Source organism: Anas acuta, chromosome 3 (assembly GCF_963932015.1).
Source record: "Anas acuta chromosome 3, bAnaAcu1.1, whole genome shotgun sequence".
In the NCBI taxonomy this organism is placed as follows: Eukaryota; Metazoa; Chordata; class Aves; order Anseriformes; family Anatidae; genus Anas; species Anas acuta.
The window spans coordinates 77847087-77866757 of record NC_088981.1 but is presented as its reverse complement, the minus strand read 5'-3'; the positions used below and the strand labels follow the sequence as shown (position 1 = coordinate 77866757).

The following is a 19671-nucleotide window of genomic DNA, read 5'->3' as shown; positions in this document are numbered from 1 at the left end:
ATATCATCTACATATGTCTATTAAAAATACATATTTTAAAATAAAACACAAATCAAAATAGTAAAAATTATTACTCAGGACTGCCTAGGTTTAATTAGTTACTATTGTCACTTGTGAGCTCTGATTTATGATCTGGCATAACCATATGATCTGTCATACCATATGACGTCATCCTGATCAATAAAAGCCAGAGGGAAAGAAAGAGGAAGGGGAAAGCATTTGGAGCAATGGGATTTGTCTCGACAAGAAACTGTTATGTATGTATGGACACCTAGTTTCCTGGAACTGGCTGAACTGCATGCTGGTAGGAAGTAGTGAATTAATGCCTTAATTGTACTTTGCTTGCATGTGCAACTTTTGCTTTACCTAGCAAACTGTCTTTATTTCAACCTGTGAGTTTTCCCACTTCTACTTTTTTGATTCTCATCCCTATCCTTCTGGGTGGGGAACAAGTGAGTGGTTGTGTGGGGATCAGCTGCCTCTCAGGGTTAAACCACACTAGTATAATCACTACTGTTTATCATTAGACTGAATCGTTTCAATAGATTTTTGTCCTTATTTATTTATTTTGTATTCATTGGCAATCATTGACAACTGACAGTCATTATCAGTGATGTTCCCCTTTTGCCTATTCTGACTGAAGATTAGAAAATAAATATGACAAATATTTTCTTATCAATACACTTTTTTGAAAAGCCCAAAGAAAATTTTGAGGATTGTGTTCCTTTGTTTACTTAAGTAACGAACACAGCAGAGCTTTCCCCTCCCCACCACACATACACAGACAATTGCTTCACTTGGGTGAAGGAAAAAATTACCGACATTGTTCTGCTCTGAAGCCTAGAACTGTAAATCTGACTGTGTGCAAAAGCAGGTTTATGGCCCCTAACAGCACTGTAAGTGCTTATCCATAATTTCTAATGATGTCTGTTGGACTTTACTCTTGGGATCACATATCTGTTTTAAAATGAATTTCAGAGATTCAACAGTTTTTTGGTCTAAAGAAATTGCAGATCTACATTCATTGTGCATATTTGACCTCCGCACCTCCACTCACAATCAGAGAGAGCATGAGGCTGTTTTGTTGCTTTTATTTATTTAATTTTTTTTTTTGGTCAAAGTCAGTAAAACTGTCATTCATTCTATTAATGAGAAATTCAGCTATTGATCTGATCTTTACTCCACTACTATTGATTTCTGCTCTTTGTTTTGTCATTTGGACCTAGAAACATCAATAAGTTATAGGTTGAAAAACAGAAAGTCAATCATTTGTATTCTCCTTAGAGCTTCTGAAAACTGAATTTATCTTCATATTCATTGATATCTTACTATGAAATTCTGAGGCAGTAATAAGGCAGTTTCCAGTTATTCTGGTCTTGAAAAGTTTATGATTATGAAAGGTATTTTTTCTTAAAATTAATTTTCAGATTAAGAGTTTCAAAATGAAAATAAAGAACAATTCATAACTAAATATCTGTAAGTCTCTTTATGTAGTATATCTTTTAAAATAGATTAAAAATGTAACTCCTCTGAAATCTCATAGCATACCATTTTACATCCATATATTAATACCTGAATTTCAATTATGTGTTTTTCTGGGTTCTTTCAATACAAAAAAAAAAAAAAACAAAAAACAAACAAACAAAAAAAAAAAACCACAGTAAATAATACAAAAGTAGAATATAAAAATAATTCACAGGAAACTCTATCAACTACAGATTACAGTGAGCTATAAAAAAGGGGGCTTGAAACATAAAGGGTGACTTCAGAGACTTTTTTTATATATATAAATTTATAAAATATCATTTTTAGATTTCATTTTTCTATTTGGATCACTAGGTACATATCCACTTTAAGGAATCCTGAGTTCTACGCTAGATGATCTCAGATTCAGAGGCATGCTTAGGTCATTAGTTTTTCAAGTAACATTTTTTCAGGTCACTAGATTCTCTGTGTGTCGTTTTTCATGATATTTTTTGCTCAATACTTCTACACATGGCATTCAGCTGAGTCCTCTGGGTAAACTAACAAAGAAAGGCCAACAACATTTGGGCAGCTGTGTGTATAAGCTATGTTTCCAAAGAACATTAAGTATCTTTTCATTTGACTAAATACACAGTTTCAAATATATACTTTGTAGGAAGATAGCCTGATAAAGTCATATGACAAGAAATAAGGGAGCTACTCACTTGGCTCAGCAGATAAAATGAAGAGTAGTAGTACAGCAGGATAAAAATAAAAAATAAAATATCATTATTCGGGACATACCCCAGTCAACTAGAATATTCCCATGGGTTTCAGAAACTTCCTGTTTGTTGTGCTGACCAGCCTGACAGATGAGGGGAGAGCAATGCATCTTGTCTTCCTAGACTTCAGTAAGACCTTTGATACTGTCACAGAATCACAGAATGGTTGAGCATTTACTTTTACATTATTTTTAATATTAATATATTAGGTTTGCACTCCAGTCTACTAGTGGTTGTTAAAGAATAGATTTTAGAAAGATCTGATCACAGGAAAAGGAAAAGAGACTACAAATTGCATGTCCAGCAGTGAAAGATCATACTTTTTTATTTGGCTAATTCAGATTCTTCACCTACAAAGCCAAGGTGCATGTACAATAGACCTTTTTTTTTGTTATCAAAACACCTTTATTAATTCATCACAATTAAAACAATTCCCAGTTTTCACCAGTTTCCTCTCACTTTCAGTATCCCTTTCTAGTCTCCTCAAAGTATGAGTAGGGAAAAATCATGATTAATTTAGCAAGAGAAATACACATTATCTACACATTGACCATTCTTGCTGATTTTTCAATGGAGTGCAAAGAAAGAAGTCAACAAGTTTAAAAAAAAAAAAAAAAAGGCACTTAAATCATAAAGATTTCTTTCTCTAAGTCCAGGATTAGTCTTCATTTCATTTCAAACCACTAAGAATTGAACATTTTAAAGGCTTACATGTGGAAAAATGAATTCTTAGATAAAACACAAATTAATAACAATTTATTATCTATGTTAAAACATGTTTAGAGATGGGTAATTAAAAGAAAAAGTTCTTATCATGCTTCATTTACATAAGAATTCTCAAATTCAAAGTTCTGAGAAAAAAAGGACTCAGTTAAAATGAAGTCCCCTGAGAGACTTTCACTGAACATCAAGAAAGCCTGAAGATGAAGCCTTTAACAGAGGAAATGCCCATCCTTAAGGCAGTTCTGGTGAAATTTCAGCACTGATCTCAGTTTTGTGACAAATATAACGTGGTTGAAATTAATGACTTTTCACAGTTATCTTCCTTCACATCAGAGGTCCTGGAACAGCAAGGAGCACAGAAAATATTACGATGCATTTTACTCATATTTTCATATTTTTCACTTTCTTCCAACTCTGTTACTTTTGTCATCTAAAAACCAGATAATATTAAATTCATCTAGAGAAACAGAATCACAAAACCCTTTTATCAAACATGAAGATTAAATGAATGTAAAAGTATAAGTGACATTTAATCAGTTTCATTGTTTAAATATTATGCATAGCTCTCAAAACATAATCAGCTTTTTGTCAGTCACTGCACAAACTGATTGACACAGAAACCTGTTCAAAAATTGCTTAATGTTGTATATGTATAAAGATATAAACATATATCTTCACAAAATAGTGATGAGATCACTGAGCTTTTAATCCCTCTGTTCCTTAATTAGAAGATGTATTAGTGTAATCGTAGAATCATAGAATGGCTTGGGTTGGAAGGGACCATAAAGATCATCTAACTCCAACCCCCTGACATAGGCAGGAATGCCACCCACTGGATCAGGCTGGCTAAGGCCCCATCCATCCTGGCCTTGAACACCTTAAGATGCATCCACAGCTACTCTGGGCAACCTGTTCCAGTGCCTCATTACCCTTACGATAAAGAATTTCCTTTTAATATCTAGTCTAAATCTGTCCTCTTTTAGTTTAAGACCAATCCCTCTTGGTCTATCATTATCTACCTGAATAAAGAGTCCTTTTCCACCCTTTTTACAAGACCTCTTTAGGTATAGAAAAGCCACAGTGAGGTCTCCCCAGGGCCTTCTCTTCTCCAGGCTGAATAACCCCAGCTCTCTCAGCCTTTCTTCAGTGGAGAGGTACTCCAGCCCTCTGATCATCTTTGTAGCCCTCCTCTGGTCTCACTCTAACAGGTCCACATCTTTCTTTTGCTGGGGTCCCCAAACCTGTACGCAGTGCTCCAGGTGGGGCCTCATGCAGATGGGGCAGAGCAGAGCAGAGGGTGACAATCAACTTCCTTGATCTGCTGACCTTGCCTCTTTTGATGCAGTACACAGCTGGCCTTCTGGGCTGCAAATGTGCACTGCTGGCTTGTGTCAAGCCTCTCACCCACCAAGTCTCTCTTTACAGGGCTGTTCTCAATGAGTTCTTCTCCTAGTCTGTACTCATGGCTGGGATTGCCCCGACCCAGGTACAGCACCTTGCACTTGGACTTCTTGAACCTCATGCAGTTCACATTGGTTCACATTGGTGTGCAGTTCACTTTCTTCAGCCTGTCCAGGTCATTTTTTTCAAAAGTGGGAGAATGTTGTAAGTTTTAAATGGTAATGGTAGAACGGTTTGTTTGCTCGTTTGTTTGCTACAGTTTTTAGTTCAATTAAATTTGATAAACATTAATGAAAAGCATGGGTGGGGACCTAAAATGCAAATGACCTGAATCTTGAGTTTTTTAATTGTATCATGTCATTTTAGACCAGGAAGTTAGGGCTGAGAATTATCAAGTATGATCCCAAGAGAAAGTGATCAGCATTACTTATGAAATACGATACATGCTTTCAAACTGCTTGTAAACTATTTCCAACATAAATTAAATCTTGAAGTATTCAAAACACTACTTTGTGGGTTTTTAAGTCATTTGAAATAGATCTTATTTCCTGATCCATATCCTCACATTTGCTGGTATACACATGTGCCCTGTTAAAGATATCAATACTTTTTCTCTTATCCTCTCTCCCTGATTTGCAATGTGATGTGTGAAACAGATAAAATGGGACAAGACCACCCTCTTTTTGCTATTGTGAATTCATGAAATTGTATTTCAGTTAAATAGATTTGGCATCATTTCTTAGGAAAGCTATTAATCTTTCTCTGCCAGGAAAAAAGATTTCAGAGAGAAATTTCCCTTAAGTCAGTGGGAGTTGTTGTTATCAAAAATTTGTCAGCAATCATCTGATGATTATGATTTGACTTGCAGGGAAAAAATAAAAATTAAAAAATTAATGAAAACTACTGTGACACTTTGAAGTAATAAACTGCTGTTATTGATTAGTTTAACTTTTTTTTTTGGAGTGAAAAAAGTTTATCTATCTATTCATAATACATATATGTTTCATTAAAAAATAAAAGTGCTAAAATCATTGCTACTGGCTGTTTTCTTATAATTATTTCTGTGACAATTATATATCTATAGTATTCTTATTTCCACTTTGTGTCTTTATGGACCATATCATTCTTCAACCATTTTTATAATTCCTTACAATTACTACAGCTTACTAATAAGCAGTTTAGTTTTATTTTGTGTTCTTAACTCTTATTGAAAAATCAAGGTCAGCTTTTATGATCTTATAGGAATCATAAAGGCTTTTTTCTGTTGTAATCTCAATCAGAATAGGCTGAATTTCCAAAACAAAATTTCACGGAAGAGCCAACATTGGAATGAGCCAGGAGTCAAGGTGAGCACAGCACACTGCATCAAGATATGCTGAGAGAGCTGGGAATGTTCATCCTGGAGAAGAGAAGGCTTTGGATAGACCTTATAGCAGCCTACCAATACTTTTTAAGTCTACACGAAAAGCTGGGGAGGGAATCTTTGTCAGGCAGCATAGGAATAAGACAAGGAGTAACAACTTTAAACTAAAAGATGGTTGGTTTAGATTAGACATAAGATAATTCTTTACTCTGAGGGTGGTGATGCACTAGAACTGGTTACCCAGAGAAGCTGTGGATGCCCTATCCCTGGAGGTGTTCAAGACCAGGTTGGATGGGGCTTTGGGCAAACTGGCCTGGTGGAAGTTGTCCCTGCCCATGCCAGTAGAGTTGGAAATAGGTGATCTTTAAGTTCCCTTCCAACCCAAATCATTTTATAATTCAAGGAATCTATGATCCAGGTTTTATATCTGAATACACTAATAAGACACATAAATTATTTGTTGAGAAATGTAACAGAAGTTCTTTTTAAAGTAGAATATTTAATGTTCTCTCTTACTAGATTATGTCTAGTAAGAATAGCTATATTTCTGAGAAACTTGTGTTGCCTAGTATGCTGTCAGTGTTGTTGTCAGCAACAAGATTATCTTGTCAAAGAATGTACCATCAGCATGCAAACAACTTTCAGTTCTGTCTTTACTTAACTCAAGCACTATGGTCCTTTTCACTGTCTTCAAGTTTCAAAATGCTGTTGAGAAGACAGCACTTGATTTATTTAATTACAGACTACGCAACAGTTTTTCAAAATGCACATTAGGGGCTGCCAAAATATTAGTTTCTTAGAAAAAATAAAACAAACACACAAACAACAAGAAAAAAAAAAAAAAACATTAGTCCTCTTTCTCCACTCTATAAAATGACCACATCAAACTTAAATTGCTGTTTTCTTGTACCTCAATTTTTACTTTTATTTGCAATCACCTCTACTGCTATTGACAATACAGAAAGGAAAGAAGACAGCATTTATACAAAACATATATCTTATCACAAAGCACTGACGCTGTATCAGTTCTTTCCTTCTTAAATTGCTTCTGTATTCTGTCTTATACACTCAAAGAGGGAAGGAAGGAAGGAAGGAAAAAGAAATGAGGAAAGAAGGAAAGAAAAAGAAGCGAAGAAAGAAGGAAGAAAGGAAGAAAGAAAAGGAAGGAAGGAAGGAAGGAAGGAAGGAAGGAAGGAAGGAAGGAAGGAAGGAAGGAAGGAAGGAAGGAAGGAAGGAAGGAAGGAAGGAAGGAAGGAAGGAAGGAAGGAAGGAAAAGAAGAAATCTCCAAAATCAGGTTTTTGTATTTTCTCACACACAAAAAGAAAGCCAGTGGTGTGTTAAACAAACACGTTCATTTGTAGATATCATAAAAAGCAGATAAGCTGCATCCTAGAGAGCTATCCAGCCTTGGCAAAAGGATCCGGATTTCAGTAATGTAGTTTTTTACACTGAGAATTCTTGAGGCTGATGTTTGCATTGAATGACTGATCAACTATCATCCTAGTTGCTTGGAACAGTATTTTATGAAAGACTGCAAAAATCCAGGGGTAGGATGCTACTACAAGCATGTGACTGATGAATCTTGGGAAGGTAGACAAAAGCAGAATCCTGATTAAAAGAAGTGTTCTAGTTTTTATCATGTTTAGCACAGTTGTGTTCAGTTGTATTGCTCCAGTATATAGCCTGTCTTGCCTCCCACAGTGCTCCTCCCAATTATTTTAATTAATTAATTAATTAATTTTGTGCATGCTTTGCTTTCTTCTTGCTAGTTTACTGTGGAAAATAGCAGAGTTAAAGGGGGAGAAAAACTGGTGAGGTTAAGAGAATATGTCAGTCTGAGAGCAGGAGCACTCTAGTTCTACTTAAAACATCTAAGACAGGTTGCAGTAATGCAATCTCCTTTCTCTCAAACCTCATTTTTTTCTCTATGAGGCATTTAATCTCTTACATCTTTTTTCTCATTCATGACCTGGTATCCAATTACAGTAACTATTCTTGCTTCCTCTTGCCAGCTATATCTTTTCAGTATTTATCATTTTCAAATAGAATCTCTTACCACAGACTTTTTCATATGTTTTAGACTTAAAAGGCCAATTAAAATTCACAGGGGCTAATAAGCCTAAAATTTTTCATTGGTTTTAGCAATTTTCATCACAGTCAGTTTTTATATGCAAATACAAAATTCAGGTTGATATTTCTGAGTTAAGCAAAAAACATGGGCATTAAAAGCTTATGATTCCTACTGAAATATGCCCCAGGTAAAATGTTTGATTCACTGTAGCTGAAGATCAGAATGATTAGAATATTAGCCTGAAATAGCTATTTTTAGTGCTTCCTTTGTCATTGTAAAAACTGCATACATGTCTACTTTTAAAAGAACTGGCAATTCTGACAGATGACTGTTAAAAGAAACTACCTGCCTTTGTATTTTTTGTAGGTACTTATTGCCATGTTCAAGGTAGATGAGCTTACACATGCCAGTAATATGTGTATTAATTTAATGTATGTGCAATAATTGTTTTAAACAATTACTATTTATGCCACTTTAAAAGTGGTGTTCTGGGCTGCAGGTGTTCATAAGGTAAAGTACATTGAACCAGGTACAATCAGCTGCATTTTCAAGAAATTTGGAATTCCAGTGGACAGAGAGACTGATATATTCTTAATGTGCAAAGATGGCAGTGATCATGATATTTGCCCATCTGCATTTCAGGGAATACGCATTGTGCTTTAACATGCAAGACAGCTCCCAACAATTTTCATTCTTAAGAGTCAGGAAAAAAAAATAAAATAAAAAAAAAAAAAAGGATGCATTGGTTCATTTAAAAAAATCTGAGAACAGAAATGACAACCTAGAAATTGTAACTAAGGAGTTTTGATTACAGTCTTATGATTTCTTTTTATTTTTTATATAGCATTCTTTAGACTCTCGTATGCATCTATTCCATTAAATTTAATGTTCATGAAATCAATGTATGAAAGTTAAAACCACTGGAAGAGAAATAGCTTTAAAATGAATTTGAAACTGTCATATTAGAATTTTAATTTACATTCCAGTATGTACTGTACTTTAAACAGTGACAACAAATGACAACAATAACTACTACTAATATTAATAATACATTAACTAATACTATAATATATTCTCCAGCTGGAGGCTGAGAGAAAGAGAGACAGTGACAACATCCAAAGAGGAATACAAGCAAAATATAGTGATAATTTCTGTTATTGGTAGCAAGGCAGATGTCAAAAGACAATACAGAAAAAAAATATTAAGGAGTCACAAATATATCTGAATTGCATAGATTTTTTTATTTACTTCAGATAAGGAATGTTTACAAGAAAACACAAAATGAAATTTATTTTGACTTGGTATGTCAGGAAAAAAAAAATCATGAATATGCAGACCATGAAATTCTTAAACATGAGTAAATTGTCTTTTTGTTAAGGTGGATGAAATATTTCCACTTTTTTTTTTTTTTTTCTTTCCCGTGGTGAAGGTGATAAGGGCTTTATTTGTCCCCTCAACTCATTCTCTATCTATCTTAGCTCAGTCAATAAAAATAAGCCTGGAAAAAAAAAATAGCTGAGAATGAACTAATTTATTTTATTTTATTTTGTTGAATGTGACGTCAAAATACAATTCATTCAATTTAAAAATGCTTTTATTTTAATCTAAAACATTTTTTGAAGCTCCTAAGGAAAATAAAACATTGTTTTATTCAGAAAATTGCAAGTGGGGAAGTGATAATTATAATCAATTGCTTAGGGATTAAAATGCTTCATTATGAAGATATATTTTTGCTATTTTGCACAACCCAATATCTCAGAAAAACACCCTACCTGTGTATACAGTACTTAGCACAGAGTTATTATTCTCAATCATAGAATCATAGAATCATAGAATGGTCTGGGTTAGAAGGGACCTCAACGATCATCTACTCTGCCAAGGGTTCCAACCCCTCTGCCATAGGTCACCAGGGTACTGAGGTTGCTTAAGGTCTAACAATCTAACCTGGTCTTGAACACCTCCAGGGATGGGGCATCCACAGCCTCTCTGGGCAACCTGTTCTCACAGGCTCACCACCATATGAGTGAAAAATTTCCTTCTAATCTTTCCTGTTAACATTGAGCCATTCCCTGAATTGCTATTAAATAAAAATAAAATAACATAATATTTTTTCCAATAACTCTTGCAACAGTGAAGAGAGATGCCATTTAGAGAGCAATTTGTTACCTGTTTTGTAGGTTTTATTTAAAAAAAAATATTTCTGAAAAAGGTAAGTACCAGGAAAGATTTGTGTCATAAACATCTGAATTATCTCACATACTAACAGATTGCAATTTCAAGAGGAAGCACAACCGCATGCCATCTCACAACATCCCTCATGAATCTCTCATCCTTGCTGAGGTCTCCTTTCATAGTGTTCACCTTTAAAATCTGACTCTCTTTGCCACTCCATGATTTATATGATATACATTAGAATTACTAATAAAATATTATTCTAAAAATGAACCCTATTTCAATCTGAGTTTTATCAGCAGTTTAAAAATAGTATATTAGAGCTTAAAATGTTAATTTACTTACAGAAAGGTGGTATGTAAAGATTTATTTTGTAATAAACATAATGTTTTCATTTGGAAACAAAACAAGTAACTAGTCAGTGTCTGAGTGTTTGTTGAAGGTTTGAGTAACTTATAAGACTTTGAATTTTAAAAAAACCTTGTCTGCTACAAGCAATTTTCCAACCATTTTAAACAGCAATTAATATCTTTATTATGCACTTAGGATACTGTGTAAGCCAATTTCTCATTATATTACTGCAGGAGCATGCAGCACATCTCTGTACAGCATAGCATCAATAGACTTTAACAGTAGGAGAATAGCTGTAAAAGAATAGCTGAAAACTCTGTTTCAGAAAAGTCTGATATTGCCTGTATAAATTGAGTTCACATATATATAATATAGTAATAATAATAATAATAATAACCTTTAATGTGGTGTGTTTTGTTTTTTTTCCGAACTACCTTAATTAGTCATTGCAGTTTCCCAACATGAAAGATAGGTAAGATATATTTAACATTGAAAAGAGTGGTCAGAAACATCCTTCTGTAATTCAGAAATGTTGCTAGAAAATTTATGTGTTAATTCAAGGGTCTTTTCCAGGTGAGGATCCTTGATGTAATGGTTTAAATGGTTGAAAAAGTATTTCAATTACTTAAATATATTTATGTACATTTATAATCACGTAATCTTTTCAACTCACAAGACCCCTAGTAATCATCTAGTCTGTCCCTCTGCTTACAATGGAGATGACTTCTATCATAAAATATGGGAAATATATTTCTGCATCTATTCTTGATCCTGAATGAACCCCTTTTTAAAAGTTTTCCATGGCTATATTTTACTAGGTTAGAGTTCAGAGTCCTGGTTGGCTGAAAAAGAGAACATGAAACTAAAATTCACATAGATATTTGACTTTTCCACAGCTATCATATTCTGAGAATATATTATCAAATACATATTTATTTACAGGTTTGTTTTGCTTTTACAGTGTTCTAGGTTTTAAACAGACTACAAAAAATGTTTCCTCCTTTCACTCCTCTTCTTCTTCCCATTAACACAATGTATGTCCTTTAATTTTAACATTCTGGCTGTATGATTCATCTCAACATGTTGCAGTAATTGCTACATTTTCTCATTTTTCCTTCAGCATTACTGATTCAAATTCATCCTATTTAGTACTCATGCTCTCAGACAATAGGAAAGTATAGGTAAAGAAAATCTGCTGCTTCAAAAGGATTTAGAGCTTAGAAACGGACTTCCTGCAGCTTTTGCTCTATCTTTCAGAATCTAAATTTTCAATAAATTAAATAAATAAATATGCAAAATCTTCACCGTGTTAACTGCATTCAGAAGTGTTTAGAAGAAATCTTTATTTTTAACAGAAGAGTAAGTTCTTCACATTCATCTTATTGCATTGTTAAATACAACAGTGTAATTACCTACACTGATAAATGAAGAAATGCTGATTGTCATAGCAGAACCAATAGGCTATGGCACTTATCCACTGTGACTAACTGTATCTGCTACCTCTGAGACATCATTCATTTGAAAATGTTTCTTAAGCATAATAGAAGCTTTAACTACACAGGGATACAACATTTTATTTTTAAAGGTTTGATTTTGCTTAAAGGAAAAATAACAAGAGAATTGCAAGTTTAGACAACTGAAAACTGGCACACTATCCTAGAAAACTGTCTAGTGAAGATTGTTGAATTTAGCATATTTTGGCTATCTAGCCTGCATCTTAATAGAGTCTGATCAAAGAAATACAGAACAAGAAGCAGAAAATATAAAGCTTCTCCATCAACTATTTCATATTTTTTGTTAACTCTATACTTTTTTTCTGGAATTTAAAATTGCTTATGTAGCCACAAATACATAAAAAGACCCAAAGTAGAAAACATGTAGAAAATGAACTCCTGACTTTTCCACATGTTCCTCTCCCCTCTTGGGGTTCACTAGCAATTTGAACTGTAATAAGAGTTTGAAAGCTCATTGTTAAGCAATAAGCAATGACAACTAGGAAGCAAAGTATAGGGAGGAAAAGGAGATGGTATTACAGGAACATAGTGAGATATGTTTTGAGTGCAGGGACAGATCATAGCTGAAGTGAAGTGGGATGTAACAGGCCAGGTCCTTCCTTATACAGTGATAAATGGACCTGTGACAATTTTTCCCATGAGAGATGAGGGGTCCAGTGGATGAATGACATTATAAGTTCTTAGGCTGTTTGGCTTGTCAGATGCCCAAATTGATAGGAAATGAAGCATCACTAAAAAGAACTTCTTCCTAGCTTACTTTTTCAGTGTAAGGCTCACCTTATTGATATCCTTACTCTTTCTGCTCATTCACGATCATCAAGGCTAAATGCTTCCAGAACAGTCCCTTCATACAGACAATACAGCAATGCACTGTTCCACTGGATTACTGTAGGTCTTGTGCACTTTTAATATGATATGATTCTGTTTTGCTGTTTGTCCTCTGTAGGCCTCTATTTTATGTACTTTCAACTGGTGTCTCTTCTAGGGTTGAGGAAGAATTATTCTATCAGTGGTGGCTGACAGTGATAAATTATCTCTGTCCATAAGGTCTGGAGCTGTTTCTGAACAAAATGTAAAATGTGAAGAAAAAAAAAAAAAAAGCATTATCACAGTGAGGCACCAGGACCTATGCCCAAAGCTATACAAGAACAAAGATGAATAAAAAATATGCTATTAATATAGCAAGAAATACAAATCCTGCTTACAGAGCTAGAGTTCCAGTTTGAAGCTCCTGGAGAGGAAAACATAAGCTTGAGGGTGTTTAGTTCTGCCATGGAAGACAACAGATCCTCCATGTATTTAGGCAACTGTAGACGTACATGAAAAACCAATATCAGTACATTTGCTTCCTTTCACATAATAAAAACGCCTTATAAGAAAATATGAGTCAGTCTCTTGTTCTTACACAGTGAGTAATGAATTTGTCTTTCTGTTAAAGAAAATAAGGGGAAGAGAACAGGAAAGGCTAGACACAAGCTGGAAAGTTTGGTGATGTTTGAGATGATCAGAAACTTCCCAATTCCCAGACTAGGTGTCTCACTGCACCCAGAACATTTAAGAATTCAATAATTAATTAATAATAATTAATAGCTTTGTCAGCTAGACTCCTACTAGAAAGATATTTCATAAGTGTATGAAATGTATGAGATGATGATGGATGAGATGAACCATGTTTGAGAGATGACCAACCCTGTCTTGACACTAGAGACAGCTTAAACTTTTAACACGTCTAAGTATAGATCAGATTGTGTCTGTTTAGGAAACATGTCCATATTAATCAGCTGAATGTTTCCAGAAGGTACTCTATTTGCATGTGGTGACTCCATGCAACCACACTTTCAGGCATTTTTGTTTTTAAAAACAATATAGTAGCTTGCCAGTTACTTGTTGGGAATGGACCATGGCCAATGTTAATTCACTAGCTGCACCCAGGAATTGTTTCAATAGTACTACTTGGCATAAACCAAAACCATGTCAGGGACTATGTTAAAAACTTAAGTGTGACAAGTCAGGTACCACTGCATGGGAATCTTGCTTGTCACTCTGCAGTTTTAGTGTACAAAATCAGTCCATACATCTATTTCCTTAATCTGTTTAGGCCACTTTAAAATACTGGGATTTTTAGTGGATGAAGGCACAATTTTAAGTTTTCACCTATGAACTATTCATCCATCACTTTTACATTAATAGCTGCTAGGCAAAGTAACACTCTATATAGATAAGTGACAAAAGACAGGCCTCCTGCTGAAACATTCAAATGTTCTAAGTCTACTTTTAGCTAGTTAAATATCTAGCGGTTCAAAGAATACTTCATCTAACTAAACTAATGCAGCAAAACAGCAGGTGGTAAATGGTAAAGATTTAGATCTAGCTCACTAGTATAAAATCATCCCTACAGCCTTTATGACTTTTGGTAAAAAATAATAAAATTAGAATATAAATTAGCATATTATTTCAAAATAGAAGTATTAGTAGTTGGAATACCAACTCTGTTGGATATTTGTCATGACAGTGTCAGATTTACATGAACTTTATTTTAAGCAAAGTTGAAACAAACAATATTGAAAAAATCTAGCTAACAAAGCACTGTTGTCCCATTGGAAATATCCCTGTTGCTAAATCTCCCATTGCATTTTTAGTTAATAGTGACATGGAGTGTTCATTATCATAAATCCCAATGTTTTATCTTGAATTGTATGTCATATAGAATGTCATATTTCACAAAGTCATACTAATGTGTATTATAATATAGTAACAATGGCATGTATTCAATCTTGATCAGAGTTTTCTTCAGAGAAGAAAAATATTCATGTTTAACTTTTAGTAAAAGTCAAATAAAAGGTGTTTAAGTGGTGCTTGTAATTAACATTAAAGACAAGCAGTGGTGAGTGCAACTGTGTATGAAGACTTGGAATGATCCTGTTTCTGAGTTTTTCTTGTAAAACTATAGCTTTGTACTTTACTAGGAACAAACAAGCAAACAAACAAACAAAAAAAATAAAATAAATTTCCTGCTGCTTTCATGGACCTGGTGATAAAGCTGGATACCAAGACAGGGAAAAGGCTGTGCAGGTGGCCCCAACACTTTTCCATATCAACGACCTATTTCTATGGAAACAGATATGTCATTGATTGAGTTTATTCCCCTCAAGTCACTGCCTCACTTTTTTTTTTTTTTTTTTCTCTCATCTACATAAAAACAAAGCAGTGCAAGAAGAGGTTTTCTAGCTTGCATTTGCTTTTGCAATACAATGCAATGAGATCAGTCAATGAGCAACAAAATAACTTTGTATAATTAACTGCATGTAAAAACTTGGTATAAACAAAAATATAAATCCTTAGCCATCCCCCATCCAAACCAACATACAGATATTTCCATAGAAATAATAATTTATGCATATATTTGCTATTATGACAGAATTTTAAAATGCTAGCTACCAGTCATTTGACATGCAATGTATGGATACACATACATTTCATTTATATCTGGTAGGTATAGTTTGATGTGTTAAAAATATTTTTATTTTTATTATTTTGTTTTCCCTATGATGCTAGAAAGTTTATTCATATTTATGAGTTTTTCTTCTTCTTCTGTACACTCTTCAAGTCTTCATTATATATATTATTGAAGTATTTAATTATTTAAAAAATTCATAAGGAATTTAAACATCTTCACATTGTTCTTTACAGCTTAGTTTACACATTACAAACTAATTCAGGGAATTAAAACAAAACCAAAAGACAAACAAAACCAAAAAAATAATCTTACTAAAATCAAAATTAATCACCTGAGATAGCCCAAGTATATGTACTGAATTATTTCTTATAAGCCCAATGATATGGCAAAATCAATAAATCATGCTCTCACAGTACTATTTTTACGCTGGTGTATAGTTTTTTATATTATTTAATTATCTTCAAAGAACTTTTCCACGTTAGGAAGAAATATATAAAACTATTTAATCAGTAAAATATTTCCCTTTGATGTTATCAATACCTCTTTGCTTTTATCAGGGTATGAAATGTTTATGGTTAAACAAAGCTTGCTGGAAGTTTATTTGATTTATCAGCTTAATGCAGGTGGTTTCTTTTCAGAATGTAAACTAAAGAACTGGGCTCTGATCCAGGCCAGCACACGTTAATTTTTAGGCCAAAAGCGATGTCATTAAAGTCTGCGCATAAAATTAAACAGTTTTTTTGTTTGTTTGTTTGTTTGTTTTGTTTTGTTTTTTTCTTTTTGCTTGGATCTAAACTTATATTGGCATGAGATCCTAGTCCTGTCCTGTCTCTTCTGGTCTTTCCTTTACTTTCTTTTCTCGTTACTCAGGAAATCAAAAGAGTGAAACTGTGATACACTACAAAATTCTATGGAGGACTGTAAAAGTTTTTCCAGTTCTCACTGAAAACTGTGTAGACACCTGGAAACTTTACTTTTCTACACATCAGCTTGTCACCATTTTTCAACAGCTAGTTTATACCATAATGACACAGTAAGTGGGAGCCTAAGTCATTCTCTCCCTGCTGACGAAGTAATCAACATACACCTGTTTTCTGCTAGGAAAAACACAGCAGTTGATGTGGTGACTTTTTAACCTGCAAGATGATGATAAACTAGCATGCTCTAAACAACTGAATCTGACAAACTTTCTTTTACTGTTTGTAAATTGAACAAGAGAAGCAGGACACTAGCACATTGTCGTGGTTTAATCCGGCCGGCAGCTAAACACCACGCAGCCGTTCACTCACCCTCCCCCCTCCCTCTCTGAAGAGTTGAGATAAAGACAGTTTAATAAGACAGGAAAATAATAATAACAAAAATAATAATAATAATAACAATAATAATAATAATACAATGGTGATAATAGGAAAGTAATAATAATATGTACAAGTGATGCACAATGCAATTGCTCACCACTCGCTGACTGATGCCCAGCCTAACCCCGAGCAGTCCGGCCCCCCTCCCCCCCGGCTAGCCACCCCTATATATTGTTTAGCATGACGTCAGATGGTATGGAATACCCCTTTGGCTAGTTTGGGTCACCTGTCCTGGGTCTGTCCCCTCCCAGCTCTGTCCCCCCCCAGCCTGCTCGTTGGCAGGACAGAGCAAAAGGCTGAGATGTCCTTGGCTTGGTATAAGCACTGCTCTGCAACAATTAAAACATCGGGGCGTTATCAGAATTCTTCTCATCCTAAGCCAAAACACAGCATTCCACCAGCTACTAGGAAGAAAATTAATTCTGTTCTAACTGAAACCAGGACACACATGCACCTCTTTCTGTGATGACAGACAACAATGTCAATAGTAAAAAATTATAATGGCCAGTAAAGATAGATCTCAATGATTCTTTCATCTGGGAAGCTAAAAACATTGCTTAAAACTATAATGTGAATAATCATCTATTTCCACATCATAAAGATTTCTGAAATCATTAAATAAATAAATAAATAATCTAAATTAAACTTGTCCAGGCATCTACATAAATCCATCAAAATTATAAGAACTTTCTCCTTATGGTCCACAGCCCATACAGGAAACACAGCACATTATACAACCTAAGATCTTAAGTTAAAATAAATGAATGAGTAAATGAATAAATAAGGAGAAAAAAAAAAGCTTCAAAAGTAACCTTCCCCAGAAAAGAACAGAGACCTCTTGCCAGTGCTTAAATATATGTAAAAACAGAGACCGTGTTAACTGCAATACTCCAAACAATTCTAGAACTGGACTACGTCCACCCACAAAAAGGAGATTAAAAATATTCCAATAGCCGAGCTATTGGAATAAGGAAATACCTCCTTGACTTCAACACTGAGGACATAAGAGTCATGACCTATCTGAAAAGATTCTATATTGCCTACACAAAGACATCTAGCATCCTATCTCTCATTGTGACAGACCTCTGTTGCTTTTTGTAACATCATCTCATGCTACCAAGTGGAGATAGGTATCAAAAAGAAAAAAATATTCTTGGATCCAGTAGCTGTCTCCCCAAACTCTTAAAGCTTTTGATTAATGCACTACCAGATATAACATATCTAAAATAATCACCTGAATCAGATGACTCCTTTAACCTCTCTTTGGTACCCATAGACTAACATGCTTTAGTCTCTGCACATTAGTATGATCCTTAACACATCATATATTAAAAAAAAATAAAAATAATTAAATATTGCAATTCTGTAGAGGATCCCATAGAGGATCCCGACATAGACCTGCTAGAGAGAGTCCAGAAAAGGGCCACAAGGATGATCAAGGGGCTGGAGCACCTCTATCAAGACAGGCTGGGAGAGTTGGGATTGTTCTCTCCCCAGAGAAGAGAAGGCTCCAAAGAAACCTTATAGCAGCCTTCCAGTACCTAGTGTGCCTACAGAAAAAGCTGAGGAGGAACTCTTTGTCAGGCAGCGTGAGAATAGGACAAGTGGCAATGGTTTACAGCTAAAGAGTGTAGATTTAGATTTGATATTAGGGAGAAATTCTTTACTCTGAGAGCAGTGAGGTAATGGAACAGGTTACCCAGAGAAATTGTGGATGCCCCATCTCTGGAGATGTTCAAGGCCAGGCTGGACTGGGCTTTGAACAACCAGGTCTGGTGGGAGGTGTCACTGCCCATAGCAGGAGGTGTTGGAAAAGCACACTAGCTTTTAATAGCTTAAAATACTGCCATAAGTGTTTCATGGAAGAGAAAGTTAAACACAGTTAATGCATCAGGACATTAACCATCCCCTGCTTACTTATTCATCCCCTGCTTACTTATTCAGTATACACTTTCCAGTTTTGAAGGAAAAAAAGCCTGGGTGATTCTAGTGACATGCATTCATTCTGTAGTACTGATTCACTTTAATGGTTTGCCATCATCTCATTGCAGGGAACGTGACACAGTTATCCTATCACATATATTCCAATAAAGTCTCTCTTCTTTGTGACTTCTTCAATTCTGATCTGAACTACCAGTCTGTCTTGAACTGCTGACTACTTATCTCAGTCTTATTTTCTTAACCCAGCAAATCTTGGTCTTGTTCTCAGATTTCCAGGCTCAGACTAAGGCTCCTTGCTCAGTCGTCGCTAACATCATAGAGTAGTAATTTCCACACCCATTCTTATTCTCTTAACATTTCCCTTTTGGACCTTTTCTTTCTGTTATAGTGTCTTCCTCTTTCTTTCTGTGAGGGTGATACTTGAGAGGAGAAAAGACAGGGTGGCTTCCCCTTACAGGAGGAGGAAAGCCCTTGGCCTCACATTGACATAAGCATAGCACACACTGTTTTGCAAGTTTAGTTACTGAAGACTAAGGAGTCTTAATTCTTGTGTGAAACTTGACTGATCTCCATTAGTCAGTAGAAAACAATGATGGCACTACATCTTAAATATTACCTGTGACATTATTCCCTGTGATATATTCTTTTGTATTGCTATAGGTTTTTTATGATTCCACCAAAGATACAGATTATTTTGTATGCCTCTCTGAAAAATAAATGAAGAGTAATGCTTCTCATTCAAACTGCATGCCTTAGAAGTTGTGTAAGCCTTGGCTTTGCAGGGGCATTCTGAAAAGATCTGGTGAGTCCCAGCACATTTTATGCATGCGGCTAAGCTTTAAGCAGCTTGACCAGTTTAGGTGACTTTCTGCTTTAGCACAAAGCAATTTGGTTTTCACTGTATTTCAGGAAAGCCTAATTCTTCTTGTGGTTTATGCTCTTGTCAGCCCTGCAGCACTTGTTGTGAATCTTGTTTTAGTCCCTACTGTATGCATTTGTTTTTTCTCTCTTCCACTAGACAATCATAAATTTTCTTTTTCTTTTCCTGTTTTTTTTTTTGTTTTTTTTTTTAT

At 34.7% G+C, this 19671-nt stretch overlaps 1 long non-coding RNA gene across 1 annotated transcript; it reads right to left on the bottom strand.

The window, feature by feature from the left end:
• Nucleotides 1-1691: 1691 nt before the first annotated feature.
• On the bottom strand, nt 1692-16797 carry LOC137854478 (uncharacterized). The gene is made up of 3 exons (XR_011095188.1): nt 16755-16797; nt 12620-12903; nt 1692-3307 (listed from the first exon to the last, which is right to left on the bottom strand). It is a non-coding gene; the product is annotated as an uncharacterized lncRNA (long non-coding RNA).
• Between the last annotated feature and the right edge of the window lie 2874 nt (nt 16798-19671).